Source organism: Lissotriton vulgaris, chromosome 8 (assembly GCF_964263255.1).
Source record: "Lissotriton vulgaris chromosome 8, aLisVul1.2, whole genome shotgun sequence".
Taxonomy (NCBI): Eukaryota; Metazoa; Chordata; class Amphibia; order Caudata; family Salamandridae; genus Lissotriton; species Lissotriton vulgaris.
In genome coordinates, this window is record NC_141696.1 from 1,124,173,313 (window position 1) to 1,124,195,420 (window position 22,108).

The following is a 22,108-nucleotide window of genomic DNA, read 5'->3' on the forward strand; positions in this document are numbered from 1 at the left end:
GGCTGCTCTACCTTCCACCAACAGTACTGAAACACTGGATGACCTATTGGGCCTCCCTCGCTTGACAGGCCATGTCAAATGTGGCAATTGTTCTATGTGTGATACCACCATTGAGGGAAAAGAATTTAGCTATGATGATGTTAAATTTACACGTAGACACTTCACAAACTGCAACAGCGTAAACGTAAGCTATGCTATCTTTTGTCCGTGTGCAAAGATCTATAAAGGTCAGACCACCCAAAAAGCAAGACTCAGGATGTGTCAACATAGACATCGCATGCGCTGCAAGACGCCCAACGCACCGCTGGTTGACCATTTTAGCACACTAGCCCATACAGAATTGGAATTCAAATGGACTATCATCTCCACAATTAAAATACCTCTGAGAGGGGCGAATGTGCAGCAGCTTCTAAATAAAGAAGAACTCCACTGGATACTTAAGACTAGAAGTATTCACAATGGGCTCAACCGCGCCGAGGACTGGACTTCACTGGAAATTGTCTTAAATACCGGTTCTGATGGCTCTGTAATCCTGTCATAATGTCTGATTTTGTATATATACTTGTGGTATGACTATGTGCATAACAATTGCTAATTGTTATTGATTTTTGTTCTAAAACTGTTTCTTCTAAATATGGATGCAAATAACTGTATATATGTAGTCCCTATCAAATGTAGTTCGTTACACGCTGTCGACCTACCAATTAAGAACTGTACATCTTTGTGCCTAGCCAACTGAGTACTTTTAATATGAATGTGTAATTACCAGGTTTTAATGAATTATATCACGATGTGCGGGGGAATAATTTCTAATGTGGCACCATTTACTTTTGCATGAATTAATTGACGAATAGGTCTGTCACGGGTTCTCTCTTCTATTCCTTGACTGTTCCAATATGACCGCCCAAATGGTGCTTGTTTGGGATTGGGCCACTGTAAATCACGTGGCCGCGGGTCTGTTTCCTAGCAACGATCTACTATCTGAGTGGAGTTAATTCTCCCTGTTGGAGGCTTGCCCTATTAAATTCCAGTGGGTACCTACGCATGAACTGGTTATACTTTAAAATTTAAAATATATAACGAGTATGCCCGATGTGAGTTTCACTTCTACATCCCCTTCACTTCCTCACTGTTCCAAAATGGCCGCTCGTATGATGCACACGCGTGATTGGACCACTGGAAAACACATGGCCTCGGTACTTCTACTTACCGGTTGCCAGCTACCACTCGAGTGTGGGTAATTCTTCCCCGAACGCGGACCGCATTGACGACCCGTTCCTTGCGCCTTGTCGGTAAGAGCTTTGCTTAATTAAGATACTCTGCCTTGACCACCGTGACCCTTGTACCTCCTGTATTTAAGGTACTGTTTGCCTTTCCTTTTAGTACTGCTTCTATCACGGTGTTTGCAGTCCCGCTGTATTTCCGGTAATCAGTAATATTATTCTGCTTCTTGGTAGATTGGCTATACGCTAATCACTTCTTTCAACTAATAGTGACATTTGTGTCTGGTTTAGGCAGACTACCACGATAATATTCAGGCTTTGGGCTCTTCATATTAACCCTGCAGGTATTTCTTACCCTAATGCCGAATGTTGCATTACTAGTCTATGGTGTTGGTTTTACTGGCTTACTGGGTCTGCTTGCTTTATTGGTCAGGTGTCTCTGCCCCATGACTCGTCACACTTCTTTGCGAGGAATTCACGCGCTGGCACTTATCTTTCGTGCATCCCAGCACTGTTGGTATTTTAATTTCACTTGGGACATAGGCGTTATAATTTTAGCTAATTTTTGTCGCTACATCACTTCTCTCACTAACTGTCTTTGGTCAAATCTGGAACCTTTTTTATCTCGACACACTTGAATGCGTGGCTTTGTATCTCGGCACAATTGAATGCGGGGCTGTGGGTATAGACGGCTGGCACATCTTTTATGGCTGTAACCAACATAAAATTGTTTTTTAAGTATGTGATCTCCTTTTTCTAAAAAAATGCCCTAATTTGTGTATTCTGTTTCCTTCCCTCCCCCTTTGTTCTTGCTTTTTGTATCAATATATGTTATGGCAATTGGTGCCCATAGTACGGGCTTAAAGTTAATCTTGACTTTTTAAATAAGAAGGCATGCATTGTTTGTCCTGAAGATGAACCTTGAATAAGTAATAGGTTCGAAACGTCGTCGACCCTGTCACACTATATGCATACGAATTGTGCTATTGGACGCCAGCAATAGTGTGTTAACTGTATTGTCTGACTGTGAATTGTAATACACAGACTATCTGAATTGCCTCTAAATTCTTTTTTGTCCTTTCCTTAAGTGTGTTATTTGGACATCGGCTGGTGTCCTGCTTGTATCACGCTAAATTCCTTGGACATTTTACTTATCAGAAATTAAAACTGTCCGGCTGGACAATGAATATAGTTGCTATTTAGTCTATATTTATTTCCCGAAAATTCCTTTTGTCTTGGGACCATTGTCCTGTGTAAAGATATAATTCCCTAAGGTCCCTAGCATATTGCTTCCTTGGGTTCCCTTGTGTACCAAAATGACAGGCCTTAATGTCAGCGCGAACCCGCTCCCATACCGGTGTGAGATTATGCTCCCAGGCTATGGTCGTACATCTGAAAGCACCACACCCAGATATTTCAACCCGCCTGCGGCCAACTGGACCGCGGATGCCCACACGTCCACAACCGCCTGACCTCCCAAAACCAACAGCGTAGACTTGCGGGGATTCATGTACAGACCCGATGTCTCCCCGAAGATTTGCATAATTCGCAGGAGCCACGGACCTGTCCTGTCAATCGCCATCAGGAAGAAAAGAACGTCATCTGCATACAGCCCAATTCTATGGGACAGGCCTGTGTCCACTTAAATCCCCTTACCTGGGCGTCCATTCGCACCCAGGCCGCCAAGGGCGCCACAGCCAAGGCAAAGAGGTAGGGAGACAAAGGACACCCCTGCCCTGTGCCCCTCCGAATAAGAAAGGTGGAGGAGACAGCGCCGGCGACCCTCACTGACGCCGTAAGCCCCGTATAAAAGAGTTTCACATGAGAGGAAGCGCGGGCCCAGGTTGAGCCTATGGAGCAGGGCGAACAGATAGACCCAGCTCAGGGAGTCAAAAGCCCTGTCCATGTCTGCAAATAGTAGCGCCGCCGGTTCCCCAATTCGTTGGATCGCCGCGACCGCCACCTGAGCCCTCCTAATGTGTGCCGGATTGTCCCCTGGGGCATAAACCCCGCCTGATCCGGGTGCACGAGGTTTGTGATATGGGGCAGTAAGCGATTGGCCAGCGCCTTCGCCAGGATTGTGGCCTCCACATTTAGGAGGGAGATAGGACGGGAGGAGGCATATTTTTCGGGGGAGGCCCGGGTTTGTGAAACACCACCACCGCCACATGTCTCCAGTCCGGGGGAAGAATGCCCTCCTCCCGGGCCTCCTCCACCACTGCCCGATAATGCTGGGTCAGCTGCCCTTAGTACCGGCAAAAGAACTCACTGGGAAACCCATTGTGTCTGGGCGCTTTCCCAGGGGTAAGTTCTCCCAAGGCCAACCCCAGTGCTTCTACCGTCAAGGGGGCCTCAAGTTGGTCCCTCACCTCATCTGGCAATGCCTTGGGTGGCAAATCAGTGATGAATTTATCTATCGTAGCAGCTGACAAACACTCTCGGGGGCATACATATCCGTATAATAGGTAGGGAAGCTCTCCGCAATGGCCGGGGGGTCCATGATCGGGTTCCCCGTCTGGTCCAAGATTCCCGGCAGGACCTGCGAGTTAAACGTGCCTTGACAGAGGCGGTGAAGCATCTTGCTAGATTTGTTCCCCCATTGATACACTCTACTGCGCGTCGCTAACCAAACTTGACGCGCCTCGTCCATTAGCAGCGCCGCACACTCCTGTTGGGCCAACAATAATTGCCTCACCCCTAGGTCACTCCCTGTCTCACGGTTCTGTCGCTTGAGCATCTCCACCTTCGCATCAGCTCGAGTGAGTTCTCCCCTATGCTTCCTGCGGGCCGCCGCACACCAGGAAAAAATCCACCCCTCGCAGAGTGGGCTTCAATACCTCCCACAAGATGGCTGCACGAGAGACAAAACCCACATTTGCAGACAAGTACTGGCCAATGGTTACCCCCATATGTGCTGTGTATTCCGCATTCTGAAAATGCCACACCGCCAGGCACCACCGAAACGGTTGTCTACCCATTCCCCTGTATAGGTCTATGTACGCAGGGGAGTGGTCCGAGAGTCCCCGGGGCAAAATACCCGCAGCCACCACTCTGTTAGCCATCACCCGGGGAACAAAAATATAATCAAGCCTGGAAAATGATTTATGAACTGCCGAGAGGTATGTGAACCCCGTTCCGCCCCGTGAGCGCGCCACCAGGTGTCGACCCAGGCTAGCCCCCTCACCAAAGAGTATAGCTTTGTAGGTAGAACGCTCCCATGAACACCCCCAACCCCGGACCTATCCGCAGCTGTGTCCATGACATCATTCCAGTCCCCGCCTACCACGGACAATGCGTTCGGCATCTCGGCCCACAGTGATTTCAACCTCTCAATCAGATTCCACTGCAATGGGGAAGGGGCATATACACTACCCAATATCAAAGGATACTCCCCAACCCTACCCCGGAGAAACAAGTAGCACCCCTGCAAATCGGTCCACTGCTGCTCAAGCTTTAAAGGGGACCCTACGATGCATCAGAATGGCCACCCCTCGCGACCCCCTCATAAAACCAGAGTGAAAAACCAGTTGGAACCCATAGCGCTGTAAGCAAAGAACCTTTGTGCCCGTAGGATGGGTCTCCTGTAACATGAGGATATCAGCCTTCACCCTCTTTGCATGGTGGAGTATGGCCCCTGCTTGATCTTGTCTAGGTTCCCACGGACATTCCAGCTCAGAACACAAAGGCCAGTGTGTGGTCCATCGTCGGGAATGCTAGCCATAAGGGGTGGCGCCATAATACAACATAAATACTGAGTCTCGCTGGCATGAGTGTAATCTGTGGCGGACCTGCAGTGTAAGTGTGACCTGGAAACAAACACAACTCCCTCCCAACAAACCCACTCCCCATACCTCAAAAACACTGAAGTATCTGTCACGGCAGGGCTGGTCCCCGATCCCCAATGGGGGGATGGACACCGCCCCAACCAATGGATCCCCAACTCACAGTCCATGTCTCGCTGGCAGGGATCCAGCCAGCTCAAACCTGACGGTAAGATAAGCCCAGTTCAGGACATCCTGGGAGTAAGTAAATGCAGATCTGCAACACCTCTCCAGTATTCCCCTCTACGGTTCCAGTGTTTGGCTCCCGGCGGCCAATCCCCCCCGGGAGGAGATGCCCCCGGACAGCGAGTCTACTGTGATCGTGACCTTCTGTTACCCCTCAATCGCTGACCACGAGGTCCCCCCCGAGCAGCATCACTCAAGGATGAGTCCGACTCTCTGCCAGGTGGCATGTGGGGTCTCACCTGAACAGTTTTGTCAGTCCACTTAAAGACTTCTTCTGGGGTATCGAAGAAATGGGTGCGGGAGCGAAAGACCACCCGAAGGCGGGCCGGAAACAGCAGGGCAAAGGGAAGCTTGAGCTCTCGCAGGCGGGCCTTAGCTGCAATAAAAGATTGACGCTGCTGCTGGACCTGCCGCGTGTAATCAGGAAATACCAGGATGCGAGCATTGTTAAATAGCAACGGTTCCTTGGCTCAGACCTGTTTCAATATGGCATACCTGTCCAGATAGTTCAGAGGTTTGGCAAAAACCGGCCGTGGGCGGACCCCCACCGGGGGCTTCTACATGAGCGCCCTATGAGCCCGCTCTACCACAAAACATCTGGACATAGCCTCGGGGGGGAGCCAGCCCTCCAACCAGGTTGTGAGGAAGCATTCCATATTTCCCTCTTTGCATCCCTCCGAAATCCAACAAATCAGAGATTATTGCGCCGGGCCCGTCCTTCCGCATCCTCCGCTCTGAGCGTGAGGCCCTTTTATACAGTTTCCATCGCCGCCACCTTCCGTTTTAGCTCCGTCACGTTGTCCTCTACCCCTGATATGCGAGTCTCAGTTTCTGTAATTCAGGACACCGCATTCCGCAGGTCCTGCCGCAGCAGCATCACGTCCAACTCAACCGCCCCTGTCTTTGCATCCAACATGTACCTGGGTAATCACGGCCATGAGGGCCGCATTGTCCGGTACCGCTCCCAGAGGGTCCAGCCACAGCTCCCGGGCCGATAAATTTGTCGATGGGCCCCTGCTTGGTTGATCCTCCCCCTCCCTTATCTTTGGTCATAGTTGCATCCCAATCCTCTCGGGCCGCCCCAGATCCGCTCCAGCAGTGCCCCCAAACAGATATCGACAGATCCTGCGCCCAGCCGTCGAATATACACCAGCCAGAAAGATGTCCCGACACCCAGGCCCTCTAGTTACCCCGAGGATCCTGTCCCGTCTGGGGAGCGCTGATTCACATGCCCGGCCCCACCAGTCTCCGGGACGGCTGCGTCACAGTTAAGCAGGCCACACCAATTCACTCACCGCGTTGAATGTTCCGCATGTCACTCGCCGCCGGCCCCCCCGCGGCCCAGCGCACGCCCCTGCAGCCCGATCCTCTGGCAGACGATGGGAGCCCCTGACCAGCATCACCCCGGGAGCAAACGGCCCGGCGCAGTCCAAAGAAATAGTCACTGCGCCCAGCCTCACGGCTCGAGAATGCCGCTGATCTCCCCCGATCACACCCAACAGCGCTGTGGCCTCATGTGGCACCAATTCCTCTCCCAGCCACCACACCAAGATCTCTGTTGGCCCAGCGGGCTCCACCAGGGCGGAGACAGCCCCTGCAGCCGTTAATGATCCCCAACGCGGCCCGACTGTACCGTCGACCCCACCGCAATGGCCCTCAGCGGGGGGAGGGGAGAATGACACCCCAAAGAGCAATGAGGGAAGAATCTGCTATATCCCCCCCACGCGGCCCTCCTGTGCCGCCGATCCCACCACAGCTCCAGATGGGGGGCCTCCAATCACCACTGCCGCGCCCCCGCTGCTCGAGATACAAAACACTGCTGGGAGGGAGCGGCCAGACGTGGGCAGATGAGACCTTCCCGGCCTCACTCTTGCACTTTTATTTTTTTCCCTTTGTGAAGGTTTTCTTTTCTTTGCTTTCTTCATTTTTCCGATTTGGGAGTTTTTTCCTCTCTCTGAATATATTTATATATTTAAAGTTTTGTATAGCGCGAACATCACCCTAGCGGGTATCCGAGCGCTTTACATACTGGTTGTGGATAGTTGTGGGAGAAAAGCAAAGCAATCTACATCAAGAACACAAATGTTTGCCAAAGACATAGGTAGATAGTTGCGGGAGGAAAGTAAAGCGATATAAATCGTGAACAAAAATGACATATCAACGGCCGACAATGGGCAGTAATAGAAGCCAGGTAGTAGCTGAATCAGCAAAACAGGATAGGCGACAAAAGGAGAAAAGCTTCTAGTTCAGTGCAGTGTTCATCAATATAGCTTTCACTTCCCTTTTGAAGGCCACTGTTGAGGGAATCAATCTTGTTTCCACAGGTAGGGAGTTCCAGATTCTCGGAGCAATGCCAGAGAATGTATGCTTGTAGGTTTTCAGTTTTTTTTATTTCTTCGGCTTAAGGAGTAGTGTGCTGGTGTTCCTTGAGGGTCGAGAGCTACCCAATAGTTCTAACTTATTTGTCTAGTATTGAAATGTAGTGCTCTGTGTGTCACACAAGCAATTTTTAACTGGATCCTTGCTCAACTGGGTCAAATGGAAGCCAGTTGAGCGGTTTCAGGTACTGCAAGATGTGGTTGGATTTCTTAGAACCAGTGACGAGTCTAGTTGCAGCATTTAGGGATGTTCTGAGGGGGGCCAAACTGAGTTTCGGAAGTCTGCATAGAGTAGCACTGCTGTATTCAAGTCTTGAGATGACTAATGCTTGCACCGCCTGTTTGAAGTCCTCATGTGGAAGGTAGGGTTTGAGTTTTCTTAGGATGCTTAGTTGGAAGTTCGCTCCTTTGGTGGATGCTCTGATATGATCTTGCATGTTTAGATTCTTATCTATGCTGCTTATTTTAACCACATCGCTGCTGTGCATTTTCCCCCCCTGTGCTGGAAAATGCTTTAGTACATGATTCATGACGAGCTCAGCTCGTCATCAGCACAGCTCCACTGTGCCTCATGACGAGCTGAGCTTGTCATGAGCATGGAAAGGGTTAAATCAATTTTAGAAAAGATGTGCGAACCAACCATCACTTCATCTTTAAGCTCATTTGTAACTTTGATTTTACTTTTTTCATCACGCTTGATTTTTTCAAAAAAGTTTTTTCCAATATACACAATGCATTAACCTCATAGCTGCTATTACACATTCCTCCCCAGTGCTGCGCTGTCCATTAGAACTAGTGCTGAATGGACGTTCAATGGTCGTGTGCAGCACTGGGGAGGTAGCGCTGCTGACGACCATTGGCCGTCAGCAGCACTTAAGGGGTTAAACACTACCCACAAAAACTGTACAAAAATTACACTACACTACAAAATCTACTCATGTTCAACAATTCTCACCATTCTCACCACTCAGACATTCATACATTCCATACTCATAGCAAATATTCATAATTAACTCCCCAAAATATGAACCAAACAATAATGCAGTGGCAGTGCTTACTCGTTTTTTGGATGGTAGAGAAAGACCAATTAGAGTACCGACACAATTTATTGGAGATCTAGCCTCATTTGCTTTAAAAAGGAACTATTTCTCGTTTTGAAACAACTTCTTTTATCAGACAAAGGGGGTGGGAATGGGCTGCCCTTTTGCACCGGAGCTAGCGGTGTTTTTTATGGCCATGTATGAAGATACATTCATACATAACAATAACCCATTTGCGGAGCATGTGGCCACATGGCTCCGGTTTATTGATGATATTTTCATGGTCTGGACGGGAGGTGAAGAACAATTGGACAGCTTTCACAAATGGCTTAACTCCAGGACGTTGGATATACAGTTCAGTGTATCCCAATCAGCCCACAGAATAGCTTTTCTTGACGTACAGATCTATACTGACACTGAAGGTTTAGCAAGTACCCTTTTTAAAAAACCGACTGATAGAAACAAAGCACTCCTATTTAGCAGCAATCACCCCAGGAGCTTACGTGAAAATTTGCCTTATGGGCAATTTTTAAGAATCCGCCGAATTGCTCGTATAAGGATGAGTACATATTACACGCCAATAATTTGGTGAGTAAATTGAGAGACCGTGGATACCCGAAACAGCTGGTCAAGGCAGCTATGAAGCGTGCATGGTGGACTCCACGTGAGACCCTCTTGGAAAGAAAGAAAAAGCCATCATCACAATGCCAAGTTTGTGTAACCACATTTTGCCCAGACTCAAACAAATTGAAAAAGGTGATCAGCCAAAACTGGCACCTTGTGAAAAACCTGGATGAGGAATTCACCACGGCCCCCTTATTTGCATTAAAAAAAGAAAACAGTATTTAAAATTGTATTGTGAGAGCGGCGGTCAAAAAAGAACCCAAACCAACAACACTGTGGCAACTAATGGAACTAGAACCGGTGAAAGGCCATCATAAATGTGGCTCATGTGTCTGCTGTGAGTCAACAGTCGAAGGCTCAGTGTTTTCCTATGGAGGAATATACTGGAAACATGATCATTTTCAAACTGCAAAACGAAATTTGTAGTATATGGAATAACATGTCCGTGTGGGTTGCTATACATCGGGAAAACAAGTCAAGAAATACGTCAGAGGATTAACCAGCATAAATCACGCATCAGGAAAAAAGTGAAAACAGCACCTCTTGTAAATCTAAACATGCAAGATCATATCAGAGCATCCACCATTGGCAATGTCTTATGGTTGTTGGTTTATAAGTTCTCAGCTTTGCTGCTTATGAGCACTACCCTTTGTTGTTATTGACGGTAGATTCTTATCTAGCACAACTCCCAGTGATTTAGTGGAATCAATGATGTGTTGTGTACAGTTGAGAGTGGTGAGGTTACTTAGATATTTCACAACAGTGGGGGTTTGCCTAGTGGGAGAGATGAGGAGGAATTCCGTTTTAATGCTGTTTAGTTTGAGATGGTTGGAGGTTAGCCAATATAAGGTTTTGAGTAGGGTTCCGTTAAGTGACTTGATATCTTTGGGCAAAGAAATGTTCATGTAAAGTTGGGTGTAATCCGCATACATGTGATATTGAATGTTGGAAGCTTTGAGGATTACAGTCAGAGATTCAATGAAAAGGTGGGAGAGAGAGGATCCTTGGGGGACACCCAGCGAGCAGGGACTGGAGTTGGATAGATTTTGATTGGATTGACTCTTTGCGTTCTGTTGTTGAGAAAAGAGGCAAACCATGTAGGACATTGCCTGAGAGCCCCTTCCTGCATTCCAATATCTGAAGTAAAATTAAATGCCAGCCCCTAAAAATAAGTGGCGGTGGGCTCCACCGGCTCAAATTACTACTACCTATTCCATGTTAAAATGGCTTTTAAACTCAAAAGTAAGCTTAATAAAAGTTTTTGGCAGTTTTTTGTAGTGCCAATAGGGGATTGGGGGACAGCTGACGGGAGGGAGGTCTGTCCCCTGGTGGCATTGGGGGGGGGGGGGGGGGGGGATTGCGGTGCAGTCTATACAACTCTGCTGCTTAGGGCTACATCTGTTAAAGAATGTAGCCAAGGGTATTTATGCAGACATTTTGGGCTGCAACCCACCATTTTATGGTAAGTTTACCCAGTGGCAGACCTTGGTGTCAGGTGCTGAGGACATGGGTGACTCCTCCATTTGAGTGGAGGAGCGGCACCCCACAGTGAAAAGCCCCAGGTCAGAGTTGAAAAATAAAATGATGATAACGTTTATTTATTACCATTTTTTTTTTCAGCAACCGACCCGTCCCGAACTGAGTGACTAGATGGGGCAGGGCCAGTGCTGCCGAGTGGCAGCAGGGAGCTGTGCTCTTTAACACGCGCATATCTCTTTGGTCGGCCATTTCACAACAGCCTGACAGACATGCACATTTTAAACTTCTGTAACCTAGGGTTAGAGACAGCGCAGGCCTACAGTGCTCTAGCGAGTGCTGAGTGAGGTCTCTCCCTCCAGTCCTGGCACTGCTCTTATGCTGGTGAGATCAGCACCAGGATTGGTTAGGGGAGGTGGCTGGGTCACCCCCTTAAATCGTAGTTTCCGTCCCGAACCCTCGGACTCCATTTTGTAAACGGCATCCATCTTATGGCTTGCCCTCATATAAGTCAATTGATTAAAGCCGAGCTTGATCTAAAAGGACACGTCCTCTGTAGCTGACTTCCCCATGACCTGGCCGAAGCTGCCTCCACTGCCTCCAGCCAAGCCTGTTTGGGCAGCTCCTCGCCCAGTGGCCGAGCAAGATATCATCAAGGCACAACATGTCATAAACCATCCACTACATACAGACCCTGTTTCCCATACACATACACCTGTCCATGATTCTTGTTTATGACCCGTTTTATGATGGGAGGGTGCTCGACCTTATTGGCATTTCATCGATATCTGATGGGAGTTCTGGATCTGGCGGGGTAATCCATCACCAACTGGACATCTAAAATATGTGCTGACCAGCATGACTTCGCTCTTTGTATTATTGTGGAAATATTTGTATTGCCATATCATAAACTTAAGAATTCTTGCCTACAGCTATTATTTATGTATATAAGGAGAAGGCTGGTTCTGTAAAAACGAACAGTCTCCTGAGAACTTACGGCCCGTGTTGTCGTACTTCTAGGACGCATGTTACTTGGTTGCAGCCAATAAAACTCGATCACTGACTTCAACTAGAAGACTCTGTGTTTCTGTGAGTCCAGAAGAGGGAGAACTCAGAGGTCTTCGGGTGTGATCCCCTGGCACCACCGGGTCTCTAAAAACCCGGCACCTCAGTTGGCGCCCAACTCGAGGCGATATCAAGCGGTGACGGTCCAAGCCAGATGTTCGTGAGGAGCTTTGTGTGAAAATTCCGGAGGACGGCCAGCCACTTCAGCGACCCCTGCATGTCGATGTGGTTCCGAAGGTCTTTGCTGCGAGGTTCCCCGCGTCCCGACGGCTACGAAGGACTGCTGCCCTGACTATCGCCCTGTTTTGGACCCAGTGATCCTTGGTAGAGCAAAACGATAGACGAGTCTTCTAGTGACGTCACCGATCTTCAATATTCAGTTAAGTATAAGTGGAGCGTCTCCCAGTTCTTAGTTTGGTTCTTAGTTTGGTTCTTAGTTTTGGTATCCCAGAGATATGGTTTGTATTGGTACTTGCAAGCACCAAAACCGAGGGGTTCGTGTATTCACAACAATATCATAATTAGATAATCCCTTGAAGTTTGAAGCTAGACTAGTGAGCGAAGATGCCTGGTCTCAGCAGACTTGGAAACTTGTTTTGTCTTGGTTGTAGTAAGGACTCCCGATTAGAGGATTCGTGTCCGGTTCCTCCGATTGGAACTCCAACATATGAGTTATATATAAAGCATGGAGTAGGTCCTATCACGTATAACGAGGTATGGATGAAATACACCCGCAAGGATGGTGTTTTAAAATGGCCCCAACATGGTAGTTTTGACTCAGAAATATTAGATAACCTTGAGGTCAAATTGTTCAAGAAGAAAGCCCGGCCGGCGATGTTTGACTCTTTTCGCTTATGGCGCAAAGAAGCCAAACAGAAAGAAATGAAATTAGCAAAGAAAAACAAAAGAGGTATGTCGATGGTACAAGCTGCCATTGCATACAGGGATAATGAGGAAGAGCAGGAAAGTGAGCAAATGCTCAGAAGCAAGAAACTAGCAATAGATAAATGCTACCCGATGTTACCACATGGGGGACAAGACTCAAAGGGAACACCTGAGAAAGATCCATTAATGTCCCATTTATTAAACTCACCACCCCCATATACATCGAGTATTGTTGGACCCCCGAGACGTATTGTTATACCGCGCCCTAGCGCACGAAAAGCAGCTCTTGCACAAGCACCAGCTCCTCTTCCGCTGGTTCCTACTTCTCCGGCGCAGCCTTCTCAAGGGCCGCCGCCTTTGCTACGTCTGCTACTGCCTCAACTTCCTCTGCTGTTGCCTCCACTTCCTCTTTACATCAGCCTGTCTTTTCTGGTGCATCTGCTTCGCCGCAAGCTTCTCCTTCTGTCAGACAGAGAGTGACAAGTACTGTCACTGGTCTGTTCTAGCCCTTCTTTGGGTCACCTAAAACGACCCCTAAACCAGAACGTAGACAGTTGCGTAGCCAACTACCCGACTACGAGGAAAGAGAAGTACTGAATGAGTTAGCACGCAAATGGGTTACTGATACTGTAAGGTATGATCTTCAGTCTGTTATGGAAGTTTTCCGTCAGTGGGATCCATCCACTCAAAGACACGTATTTGAGGAAATGTGTGTATACCTCTGGGAAGATGTACGAGACAATGACCCAAAACGCAGAATGCAGGAACTAGCCCGCATGCGATTCAAATTTTATGAAGGCATGATTATAGGCGCAGATGTTGAGAGAGCAATGGATTTGTTGTTATCTTATAGGAGCAAGGGAAACAGCTCTAGATCGTTTGATGAGGACGATGTGTCTGGTAGGAAAAGGGCGCGACAGTACCCCATGAGAGAGGTTCCCTCCGGTATGGAGGGAAGGCGATGCGAACGCGCAACCGCCTGTTCCACCGCATTTCCAGTGAGTATGGGTACATGTCCCCTGGAAAAGATCCGAAGTTTTAGCACTCAAACAGACACTACCCGATCCCCGTAAAAACCCAGCAGGATATTACAAGGAGTTGTCACAGACTGCCAGCTCATGTATAATGAATTTAGCAGATATAGACATGTTGTTTGGGAACGTTGTTCCGCATCCTTTATGGAGTAAAATTCGTCATGCGGATCATGATCAAGAACTAGGTGACTCATGGGCTAATATTACTGCTACTGATGCCACTGGTGGTTCTAAACCCGAGCCTTTAATAGCAGATCTTCCCGGTAGGATTATTGCGTACATGAAAACGTTGATGCCTGAATTACGCGTAAATTGGGACAAGCTATCTGCGTGCAAGCAAAAGAAAGATGAGAATGTGTCTGACTTTTTCACGAGGTTTGAGGAGACTTTCACTGATCACAGTGGTCAGGACATGGCAACCAAGGGTGGCCAAAGACTGTTTGTAGACAAATTTGTACATAATCTGCTTCCTGAACTATGCAATAAATTGAAAGATTCAGAAAGTGCTTGGGCTGTCTCCACGTCAGCACAGATTTTAGCCACAGCCCAGTACTATGAAAATAGACGCAAAGACGAGCTAGATAAGTCAGAGAAGAAGACTAAAGAACTAAAGACTCAAGTTCTTCTCCAGCAAGCGTATCCGCCTCGCACTCCTAGTCAGCCCAATTATCAGCAACTGCAGCAGTATTCGAGAAACGCGCAAGGGAACGAGTTTTCCCACCAGCGTTCTCCATATGGCCCGAATCAATGTGCATATTGCAAAGAAGAGGGTCATTTCAAAAGTAATTGCCAAGCTCTTGCACAACGTTTAAACGGTGCCTCCGGCGCAAGAGGTAGAGGTGTTCAACAGGCTCCTAGAGGTAGGGGCCGTGGAAACTTCCCCCAGAACACCAATTCTTTTCCGCCTCAGAATTCTATGAATAGCTTTGACCAACAGAATAATGCGTCCTCCAGGTCAGCTCAGTACTATGCAGATGACTATTACGCAGAAAACGAGAATGAGGGTAATAGTTGCTAGGACAGCCATGGACAAAGAGAGGGAGTTGTTTCAGTTCCAGTAGATCAGAATGGACCTTATGTCGAGGTGATTACATCCGGAGTGTCGGAGCCATTTCTGCTGGATACTGGTGCTACAAAAAGTTCGATTATGCACTCAAAACTTCCTGGCGCACCTTTGTCCGGCGAAATGAATGTTTCAGTAGGTTTTTCTGGCGCCCCTGTTAGAAACCCGATCTCCAATCCCATGCCCCTTTCTGTTGGCCCATGCGAATTAGAAGCACCCCTCATTCTTACAACAGGTTGTGGCGAAAATTTGTTAGGTTTGGATTTGCTGAAGAGATTATATGCGACTTTATACTGTTCTCCTTCGGGAGTACAACTCACCCTTGGTAAGAAAGTGATTTCCCCGATGTATTTGGCAAAGGAGAGCATTCCGACTGAGTTGTCATCTCTTCCAGATGTACTTTGGGCGAATGGTTCAAATGATGTAGGTCGTTTGGAGATAGCACCGTATGTCATAACATTGAAAACTAATGTCAGGTTGCCACGTATTCCCCAATATAGAATGTCAAAAGAATGTGAAAAGGCTTTGCTAGAAATAGTCCACGATCTAATTGCGAAAGATGTCATTGAAGAGACTACAGGCAACATTTGTAACAGTCCTGTTTTGCCTGTCTTAAAGCGTACCGATCCTTCACAGTCCCCTGTGTACCGATTTGTGATCGACCTAAGGGAAGTGAATAAGATCGTTGTACCACAGTTTCCAGTCGTCCCCGACATTACTGCCTTATTGACAATGGTTCCAGCCTCAGCCAATTGGTTTTCAGTGATCGACCTGAAGAATGCCTTCTTCAGCATCCCGATCGCCGAAGAGAGCAGAGACATCTTCGGCTTCAATTTAGGAGGTCGAAGCTTCCGCTTCAGACGCGCTCCCCAGGGCTACTACGAGAGTCCATCAATATTCAGTCAGGCTCTGAAAACGCAACTAGATACGATTGTTCTACCTGGTGGCGCGACTCTGATTCAGTATGTAGACGATTTACTGATCGCTGCAGATACTGAAGAGATTTGCAAGCAAGCCACGTTGTCCTTGTTGCGCCATTTATGTGACATGAAGCACAAGGTCTCGCTTTCCAAATTACAATTTTGCCGACAAGAAGTAACCTACTTAGGTCACATCTTATCGAAGGAGGGAAGGAGACTGACCCCAGAAAGAATACAGGCAATTGCAGAATTGAGTGTCCCAAGGACACAAAGAGAAGTGCGTGCCTTCTTGGGCATTACATCATACTGTAGACAATGGATACCGAATTTCTCACTGTTGGCCAAGCCCTTGCTGGCATTAATGCGTAAAGACACACCCAATCCTTTGCCTTGGTCTGAAGATTGTCAGGCGAGTTTCCATGAGTTGCGTGAGGCATTATGTTCGGCTCCTGTGTTGGGCAATCCCGACTACAGCAAGCCGTTTACATTATACGTCCATGAGAAGGAAGGTTGCGCATTATCGGTCTTGACACAGCACTTTGGGGACAAACAACGCCCATTTGCATACTTCTCCGCGACTCTAGATCCCGTAGCTAAGGCATTACCGAGTTGCTTGAGGGCCACTGCCGCAGCGGCTGTCTGTATTCGACAGTCGGCTGGGTTAGTCATGAATAATACTCTGACCGTTATGGTCCCACATGCAGTAGATATCCTACTGAACAGGACGAAAACACAGCACCTAACTAGTGCTCGACTGTCCAGCTACGAATTGACCCTGTTAGCAAGCCACATTCACATAAAGAGGTGTGATACACTCAACCCCGCTACGTTACTACCCATTCCACCAGCAGAGACGGATAAGGTCGACAAACATGATTGCTGCTTTAGGACAGAGGAAGAGACCAAAGGGAGAGTAGACTTGCAGGACACTCCCTTCCCTGAATGTAATGATAATTTATGGGTTGATGGTTCATGTTTCAAGTTGCCAAATGGTGATACGACTGCAGCATATGCCGTGACAACATTACACACGATTGTAGAGACAGCTCGTATCCCCCACAATTCTGCACAAGCAGCAGAGTTAGTCGCACTCACAAGAGCGTGCGTGTTGGCGAAAGGAAAACGAGTGAATGTGTACACTGATAGTCAGTACGCCTTTGGCGTCGCCCACAGTTTTGGAAGATTGTGGCGTGAACGTGGGTTCCTGACGTCGCATGGTGCAAAGATTCAACACGGCCAGCTAGTACACGACCTTCTCGAGTCACTGACCTTGCCCCTACAGGTTGCGATTGTGAAATGTAGCGCGCATAAGAAAATCCGAGATGATGTTGGTCGAGGGAATGCATTTGCCGATGAGGTCGCGAAAGAGACTGCAAGGAACACAATGAGTCGGATGTATGTTGTAGGTCCTGCTAGATGGACCCCTGATGTGGGTATGTGTGAGCACACCATCGAGAGTGTGAAGTCTATACAAGCTGACGCGACTGAGAAAGAGGTGAATGAATGGAGAGAAAGCAAGGGTAGGTTAGACGCAAATGGTTGTTGGGTCGAACTGTCAGAACATCAGCGATGGTTGTTACCTAACGCCTATATACTCGCAGTGGTAACGATGGCCCATGGAATGGCACACATCAGTGTGAAAGGAATATGTAAGCTGTTGTCCCCAGTATGGCAGAATAGTGGTATCCCAAAATGTGCAGAGAATCTGGTCAGAAACTGTATGGTGTGTTTGAAACACAATGCCGGTAGGGGAACCCCAACCCCAGCTGGTCATTTCGCCCCTCCAACATACCCGTTCGAGGTCTTGCAACTCGATTTCATTCACATGGAGAGGTGCAATAACCTGAAATATGTCCTTGTTGTCGTTTGCGCCTTCTCCAGGTGGGTGGAAGCGTATCCCCTTAAGAACAACACTGCATTGTCAACTGCCAAAGCCCTTGTCAAGGAATTCTTCCCTAGATTCGGGATGCCTAGGATTGTCTGGAGTGATAACGGAAGTGAATTTGTGGGACGAGTGATGAAGAGAGTGTGTGAGTGTCTAGGCATCCGCCAAAAGTTCCATGATGCAAATCATCCCCAATCGGCAGGATTAGTAGAGTGCTATAATGGCACGTTAAAATTGAAACTGGCCAAGATCCAAGCCAGCACAGGCCTCAAGTGGCCAGATGCCCTGCCTTTAGCACTCCTGTCTACCAGGATGATTGTCCATTCTAGACTGGGACTTAGCCCACACGAGATCGTGTTTGGGCGCCCAGCTAATATATGGGGAGTACCGAGGCCAAGAAAGCTCAATGAGATCGAGTACCCTGTACTGTTTGACTATTTGCACGAATTGACAACTAAACTGCATACTTTACATCAACAGGTCCATAGCTCCTCTCCACCGGCGTCTGACGATCCAGGCCACGCCATCGAGCCCGGCTCCTGGATCCTGATTCGGAATTTCAGACGTACCAAGAACGAGGAGCCTCGCTGGACCGGACTTTTCCAGGTTTTACTGTCTACCCGCTCTGCAGTACGTGTCCACGGAAAGAAACATTGGGTGCACGGCGCCCACTGCAAAAGGGTCCCGTTGCCCCTTCCATACGACCGATGGGTCCAGCAAGGAGTCGCTGACTCCGAGACTGAGGTTGTACCACGTTTTGTCCCCTTCAGCGATGCACGATTAAAAGGAACTGGTACCGACAAAGAGAGTGATTGTATCTTGCAAGGATCTGTGACCCCGTCGATGCAGTTGGACACTACAGAACCTGAGACATTGTTTGAAGATCACGCCGTGCCTGGAAAGGAACGATATAATCTGAGGCCAAAACCGAGGAACTGACTTAACCGAATTTGTGCGATTTTTCCCCCCTCTTCCCATGAACTATTTTTGATTCCACAGCTCTCTCGCCCAGGGAACTAGCTCATTTTTGATTTTCTAACCGCCATCCGGTTCTGCTGCTAAGGCCGCGGTTGAAGTCTGAGGAGTGCAGCCGGGGACGCCTAGGTCAACGGTTCTGGTCAGTCTGAGGGAATCACCCCGGACTGGACAGAGCGCACATCTTGGCAGAAGCAGCCTCCCACCGCGGGCAGCAACCAGAGGATGGAGTTTCCAGGGGTTGAGAGACCTGCTACACACATGACCTTTGAAAAGAAAATATGTACTATAATGGCAAGAAGACGAACTCTAGTGTTAAGCATCTTAATGATGTGTAGTATAATAATGTTTTTGACTGGCTTTGCTCTGTCCATTTTTCGAGTTCCATTCATACACAACACACAACTCGCACCTTCTCCCACTGATCACACACACTCCTTTCACCCTCTACCTGAACACAAGTCTGCCAGAAGACTGGAATTCGCAAATAACTCCTTTGTCCAGCTCCTACACCAGCACCAGTCTATTATGAACACATCGAACTGTTGGATATGCGGACTCATGCCACACACTGCAGATAAGGGCATCCCTTACTTCATCCTGCCATTCAGTTATTTCGGTTCCCTGTGGGCTTTCCAGACTATGTTCCTGTATTCCCTTGAACCCTACGTTCGAGGGGAGAACTCAAACAATAAGGCACTAGTGGCAGGGATCCGAAATATGAGTAGAGATATTGACACGGTTAGAGCAACTCCCAAAGATGAGTTTACCCCATACAGCAGGTGGAACATCACCAAGTATGGGATTTCCTTAAGTGAGAGCCAGAAATCAAAGAAATCCTCCCCAGTCTGGATAGTACCCCACCGAGGTCACTTATGTCTGCAAGGTATTGGCAGGGATCCCAAAGCGCAGTTGGGGAAGAGCATATGTACGGAGACGTATGTGTTTGCCTCCCGAACTTCCCCTCCATTCTTGGTGGCTAAAGGCACCTATTTCGTCTGCTATGACAAAGCCTACACATGGTTGCCCCCTGACTTCTCGGGCACATGTTTCATCTCGTTTCTGCTGCCACCCACCTACACGGCCGGGGCAGATTACCATCGGACAAGGATAGTTAGGGGTGTCGTGAGTCAAGACGACACCGCGGGTCAGGAGTTTGGAGACTTCGCAAAGGGTGTTCTGCCATTTTGGGGGCCCATGGTGAACAGCAGGAACATTCGACAACTGACAAGAATAGTTGAATCCGCCGTGACTGAAACGGCCGGTGCCCTTAGCAACTTAACAGCTGAGCTTTAGTCGGATCGACTTATGACCCTTCAGAACCGGGTTGCCCTAGATGTCATACTTGCAGACCGTGGTGGTGTATGTAGAGTGATCCAATCTAGTTGCTGCATTTTCATCCCTGATAATGCTCCGACAGTGTACCAGGCCATCTCCAAATTACACAAAATCTCCGACTCCCTTCACATGGAGAAAGGAGACTGGTCTCTGCTAGGGTGGTTCTGGGAACTGATCTCTGCCTGGGGGTGGAAAACTCTGATCTTCATTGGGATGATCTTAGCCGTTCTGTTTATGTTCTGCCTGTTTGTGCAGTGCGCTCCTGCAATATGTGGCCTCTGCGCCACTTCATGTGTAAGGAAGCCTGTGTCAAGGGACGAATTGAGCAACAGAATGATGCTACAGCAGCATCTCCGTGAATTCATCAATACAGATTTGGACTCAGATTAGTGTGAGTTATTGCCTAATATGAGGGCAAAAGGAGGGTCTGTGGTACTGCAAATCTGGACCCCGCTGTTTTACAGATATCGAGGTCCAACACTCGTGTCATAAAATATCGTCGTACCATGACGAATTTGGTATCTACGAACCGGTAATGATCAGGACATTATCCCTATGTATTTGCGTCACGATTGAGTGATGCTAACACCCTTAAATCGCAGTTTCCGTCCCGAACCCTCGGACTCCATTTTGTAAACGGCATCCATCTTATGGCTTGCCCTCATATAAGTCAATTGATTAAAGCCGAGCTTGATCTAAAAGGACACGTCCTCTGTAGCTGACTTCCCCATGACCTAGCCGAAGCTGCCTCCACTGCCTTCAGCCAAGCCTGTTTGGGCAGCTCCTCGCCCAGTGGCCGAGCAAGATATCATCAAGGCACAACATGTCATAAACCATCCACTACATACAGACCCTGTTTCCCATACACATACACCTGTCCATGATTCTTGTTTATGACCCGTTTTATGATGGGAGGGTGCTCGACCTTATTGGCATTTCATGGATATCTGATGGGAGTTCTGGATCTGGTGGGGTAATCCATCACCAACTGGACATCTAAAATATGTGCTGACCAGCATGACTTCGCTCTTTGTATTATTGTGGAAATATTTGTATTGCCATATCATAAACTTAAGAATTCTTGCCTACAGCTATTATTTATGTATATAAGGAGAAGGCTGGTTCTGTAAAAACGAACAGTCTCCTGAGAACTTACGGCCCGTGTTGTCGTACTTCTAGGACGCATGTTACTTGGTTGCAGCCAATAAAACTCGATCACTGACTTCAACTAGAAGACTCTGTGTTTCTGTAAGTCCAGAACAGGGAGAACTCAGAGGTCTTCGGGTGTGATCCCCTGGCACCACCAGGTCTCTAAAAACCCGGCACCTCAGAAGGTAAGTGTATTTTCATTTTTTTTTGTGTCCACCTGCCTCACCACCCTCGGTACATGTCAACCGCCACTGGTTGAGGAAGCTTTTAGTGTTTGGTAGCTGTTCCGTAGTCTTTGTCTGAGACTTACTTTATTTTTGGTTGATGTGAAGGTCCACCAGGTACTCCAACTGCTGGAGGAAGCGGGCACCTGGATTTGTTGGCCGAGGAGGCACTCCAGTTTCCTGGGCCGGCCAGCGAGTCACAAGTTGGGTGGGGTGGCCGCTGCCGTGTTTGCGTGCTCTCCACCCCTTGTGCGTAGAAATACTGCTGTTGAGGCCCAGATATGTGTTTGGGCCGCTCATGAGTGCACAGAGCTGCCCCAAGAGCAAGAGAGGTTGCAGCGGGGCAGGGGAGGGGCTGCGGAGCATGAGGGGATGGGCGGTTGGGGAGGGGGAAAGTGGGTGACTCCTTGGGTGCCCATGACCCGGAGAAACCTTCATGGTGCTAAAGGTCAGGAGGGGAACAAGGCCCACATCGCAACATGCGAGGGCCCAGAAATGAAGGGGAGGGGCTTGACACAAATATTAAATTAGGTCTGGAGCAGGCCGTGGAGCGGGAGGGGCTGCAGGCAGGCACTGTTGACATTTTCACTGGCCTGCCAGATTATCCCCATGGGCTAACCCCGGGACAGGTGTGCAAGTGCTAAGAGCTATGTCTGGTTGTCACTTTGAGACAGGTTAAAGGTGTTGGCAGTTGCCCACAAGTTTGCAGGGCTTTAGATACGGTTATTGTTGCCATAAGTGAGCCAGGCTGAAAGGGGGAGGGGTTGTAAACAAGCTCACACTGGGACAAGGCAGGAAGTTAAAGGTTATGTCATAGGACTT